Raw genomic sequence first — 4,957 nt, 5'->3', positions numbered from 1 at the left:
TCTGTGCCCCCGCTGAGCCTCTAGCCCCCTGGAGTTTCTCTTGCGAGCACTATTGTCACAGTCACAGGCCATCTGTGCTGTTGTTGGTTTGGGATTTGTTTCCCTTCGAGGACTGTAGGCTCCGTGAGGGCAGGGCCACGCCTGTCTTGGGCGCTGCCGTCTCCCCAGCTTAGTGTCTGGCACACGGTTGTTTTCACGGACTCAGTAAATAGCTGCTGTGGGAAGGAGCAAAATAAAAAACAGGTGGGCAAAGGTGGGGGTCAGGCAGTTAACACCGAGGTAAACAAAATCACATGAAATCTAGAGCACATCAGAGCTGCAAGAGATGACCCGGTCCATAGCTTGTAGACCGCGTGCCCCGGCGCCCTGCGGGTTCCACAGAGGTGTCCCCCAGGTTGCTGCTCCCTATGTGTGTGCATGCATGCGCGAGCGTGGGCATGTGTGGGCACGTGTATGTGCAGGTGCGCATGTGCGTGTGCAAGTGGCAGGGGTGGGGGTCGGGAAGGTTGAAAGACCGGCAAATAGATGGATGTCAGTCAGACCCCCGTTCCTACCTCAAACAGAGTAGTTCTGCTTTTGTCCATTTATATATTGAACTTTGGCTTCTGAATTTGTTTGAAAAGAAATAAGCTTTCTGGGGAGTCTGGCTGGCTCAGTCTGTAGAACAGGCAACTTTTGATCTCAGGTGATGAGTTCAAGCCCCACGTAGAGCTTACTTAAGAAAAAAAAAAAGAAAACAATTTTTAAACATAATTCAATAAATAAAATAAAAAATACAAAAGGTTCCAGCCAAAATCAAATTTGGAAAGCGCTAGCCTGATCAAACCCCTCCTTCCTGTTTTACAAATAGATAAACTGAGGCTGAGAGAAGTAGAAGCACTTGTCCAAGATCCAAGATCACAGAATGAATGAGCCACAAGCCCAAGGACTATTCCCTGACGGCCAGCCCACTCTTCCAGGTTTGGGCAGAGCATTGCATCATTTCATCTGTGACCAGGTGGCCGAGCACCTGGACATCCTGGAGCTCATGGAAAAACTCCAGGGATCACCAAGCTTTAATCCCATCGTGTGAATCAGGAATCACTTTAGTTGCAGATGATGTGACTCCCGAGATGCACACAGTAAAAATCACAATGCAGAGCACAAGTACTCAGGGGGAAAATCCGGATGCAGAAAGCTAAATTTCCTTTGAGTTTTTCAGTTAAAATTCATTAACTACTTGCTTATTTATATTATTGTCTGGAGGTGCTTCTAGCAAACATATAGCAAGAGGCATCAAAGGTTTAGAAAACTTTGTGGGAGCAAAACTTAGAAGGGAAATAATTCTGTGCATTGGTTTCATGGTGTCTGTTTATGTGCGTGAATATGAAAAAAATTAAAAGGATTATTTCTCATATACTTTGGTGTTGGAACAGATACCTCTGGCCAATGGGGTCTCTATGGGGGAAGAAGAACCACTATTTTTCATTCTATAAAAATAAATCTTTAATTTGTTCTCTGATTACAAAAATAATAGGTACACCTGAAGAAGTAGAACACTACAGGAAAATGCACAACTTAGAAAGGGAAAGTGTTGCAATATTGTTCTCCCCCCAGCCAGAACCACAGTTAATACTAATTTGTTTCCAGACCTACTAAGTGAGTGTCAGACACCAGGAGGACAACAGTGAGCAAACACTGATGTCATTTGTGATCTCGCAGTACTCATAGTTGGGTGGGGAAGAGATATGAAGTTATCACATAGTTGTAAAGATTCAATTGTGTTTTGCATTCAAAAGGAGAGATATGAAGGCATGAAACTGGGGAAAGGGACCTTCATGAGGCCTGGGAAAGCTTTGTTGAGGTAGCCAAGATGGAGTTGGGATCTGTTAAGTATGTGAAGATGGGAGGAAAGAGTGGTCAAGGAAGAAGAAATGTCTATGCAAAGGCCCTGTGGCAGGAGGGAGACAATCAGTGTCGCAGGAGTGACTGGTTCATGGTGAGGCAGCAGAGGCATCTGGGGGTCTGTGAAGAGTATGGTAAGAATTTGTCCTAAGAGTAAAGGAAGACATAAACTTTTAAATAAAATTGAGTGTGACCAAATTTGCCCTTGATATCTATTCTTTCTGATTTGTCTTGGTGCACATGTGCATCTATTAATGCTTTAGCAGGGTGGCTTAAGCAAAAGGAATCTTTTACTGGCTCACATGGATACAGCTTGATCTAGGGCCTCAAACAACTTCCCCAGGTTCTCGCCATCTCTCAGCCTTGTCCTCTGTTCTGCTGACCATTTCCAGGCTCCTACAGCCCCAGGTACTCACACACCTGCACCGCACTGAAAAAGACTGCCTGCCGTGGCAGGCATGTCAGTTTCAGCCTTGCTCCCTGGGTACCAACCTCTGAACCAATCACTGTGGTTAGAGGAATGTGATGCTCTGATTGGTCAGGCCCAAATCACATGCTCCACAGCTTCCCCCCCCCCCCCCCCCCCCCCCAGCTCTGCGGTGGAGCACAGAGCCCGGCGAAAACCCACTCCACGTGCTGAAAGTCAGAGGCGCCCTTACCTCTGGGACTGGGGGGCAGGATTGACTAAGAGGGCACAGGGCATGTTCCAGGAGAGTTGGAAATGTTCTATATCTTGATTTGGGGGTACCTACACAGGTGTGTATGTACACAAATAAACATTGAATTGACACTTAAGATGTACACACTTCACTGTATATAAGCCATACCAACGTTCAAAAGTCCCTGGCTAGAGCATGGGGAAGAAAATTCGGGATACTGTTACCAAAAGAAGGGTGAATGGACGTTCCCTATAATATAGGAATACATGTGTATGAACATATAACACGTAGATGATTTTTGACTTGGTGTGGACATCACAGTGCACCCTCTTATGTCATAGTGTTTGCTTGATAAATCTTGGGCATTTTACTATGACGACCACCGCTTTATGCCACAGATTTCATTTCAGAAGTACTTTATTAAGCAAATGAGCTTGTCTCCTCAGCACTGCTTGCAGGAAGGGGCACCCCAGAATCCTGCCGGCAACCAGCCCCCTGAAACAACCCATTGCCTGCAGAGGGGAGGTGCTTGCATTGTCAAGGACCTCGGGCTTTGTTATGCACATTGGCTTTGGCCCGCCAGAGCTGGGCCCCCCTCTCTCTCTCCGTTTGGACCCTCTTGTTTTCCCTCTCTCAAATGCGCCCTGCTAAAGGGAATACATTCTTACTCATGCTAGGTTGGTAATGATGGTAGCTTCTAGAGTGCCTCTTCATGCCGCAAGACACCTTATTTTTTCTTTACAGTGAAAATAGTGATACATCTAAAAGAGTCTCTCCCAGAACGCGGGGGAATGGTTGGGAATGGCACTCTGGCTCCAGACATAGGGACTGAAGTCTCCTCTTCCCGTTGGCCACCTGCAGTCCCTTGGGCATCTTATTACCTCTCTGCACCTTACTTTCTCCTCTCCTGTGGAGAGGCTAGCAGAGAGAGGATTAGAGTGCCTGGCACGCAGGTTTATATGTGTTGGTTACAACAGAACGGTGCGGCCGGCAGCCTTGGGAGTGCATGAGAAGTGGAAGGGGCTGTTCCCAGCTGGGGATAGAGGGTTCCTCTCTCCTCTGGTTCTGGCCCAACTTGGTGTCCTCTTCTTCAATCCCCTTTGTCTGCTCTCCTCTCCTTCTATTCTTTCTGCCCAGGGCATCTTTTCTTTGCAAGGAAGGGACCGCTTTGGGCTGTTCTCTGGGAGGCTGCAGGAGGCTGCCTAGCACGATGGCCTGAGCTCACCAATACCTGAGGATAGATGCCCCAGGAATCCCCTCTGCTACCCTGTGGCCTGCCGGCTAGCCAACTTCTGTCTGTGTTCTTCTGACTCAGGAGGCCCTTTGCCTGTCGGCACAGTTGGTGAAGAGAACTCAGGCTTTGAAATCAGAGAGATGTGAGTTCCAGCGTGGCTGGAAGGTGCTTCACTTCTGAGGGGCTCCATTTCCTTAGTGGGGAGAAGCGGCCCATGCTGCGCCTGGCAGGGTTGGGGGCATGGAATGAGGTCGTGTGTATATGGAGCCAACCCAGTAGGCCTTCACCTGCAGTGTGGGCTTGCGCTCTTTCTCTTCTGCCTGAGTGAGGAGATTTACTTGGCAGCTTTGTTTGGGGTGTGTGGTCCAATTTACTGGGAGACAAAATAGGGGCTGCATCTATTTGCTTGGGCTGTCAAACCAAGTACCACAGGCGAGGTCGCTTAAACAACCGAAATTAATTTTCTCACCGTTCTGGAAGCTCGAGGGTGTCGGCAGGGTTGGTTTCTTCTGATCACTCCGTGGTTTGCAGACAGCTGTCTTCTTGCTGTGTCTTCCCATGGTCTTCCCTCTGTGCCTGTCTGCGTCCTGCCTGCTTCGGATAAGGCCTACCAGTCCGGCCTCATGTTGCCTTGACTGCCTCCTGAAAGACTCTGTCTCCCAATACAGTCACATTCTGAGGTACAGGGGTTAGGACTCAAACAGATGAATTTGGCAGAGACACAGTTCTGCCCATGACAGAGACCTTGAACCAGAGCAGCTCCCCCACCCATCACTCATCATCCTAGCTCCCTTGCTTTAGGCTTTGGAGGTTTTTGAGTTTCCAGAGTCCCCTCTTGCGCCCTCGCTTGGGCAGCGCACACCCTAAAATTGGAACGACACAGAGGAGACTAGCATGGCCTTGCACAAGATGACATGCAAGTTGATGAAATTTTCCATCTTTAAAGAAAAAGTTCCCTCTCCAAATGGGCTTATCGCTAGGGTGGAGGCTCCTCTTATGGGCTGGCTCATAAGAGTAGAGGTTTGCCAAAGCCACTGGGATGGACACCAGGGAGGACGGCAACCCAGGAAGGAAGCTCCCTGGCCTGTGGCAGGTGTCTGGCCATTGCAGAGCGCACGCGGGCTCCCGGGGCTGATCCCAGGCCCAGCCATTTCCTGCAGGGTCTCTGTGAACTTGACTT

At 48.9% G+C, this 4,957-nt stretch overlaps 1 non-coding gene across 1 annotated transcript; it reads left to right on the top strand.

Moving 5' to 3' along the window:
* Nucleotides 1-4,614: 4,614 nt before the first annotated feature.
* LOC123858091 (U6 spliceosomal RNA) lies at nucleotides 4,615-4,721 on the top strand. Its single transcript, XR_006794049.1, has one exon. It is a non-coding gene; the product is annotated as a U6 spliceosomal RNA (small nuclear RNA).
* The last annotated feature ends 236 nt before the right edge of the window (nucleotides 4,722-4,957 follow it).

Source organism: Mirounga angustirostris, unplaced genomic scaffold, assembly GCF_029215605.1.
Source record: "Mirounga angustirostris isolate CCGP_5_RB_7025 unplaced genomic scaffold, mMirAng1.0.hap1 SCAF_13, whole genome shotgun sequence".
Lineage (NCBI taxonomy): Eukaryota > Metazoa > Chordata > Mammalia > Carnivora > Phocidae > Mirounga > Mirounga angustirostris.
The sequence above is the reverse complement of the archived record's forward strand: the minus strand, read 5'-3'. Positions and strand labels throughout refer to the sequence as shown.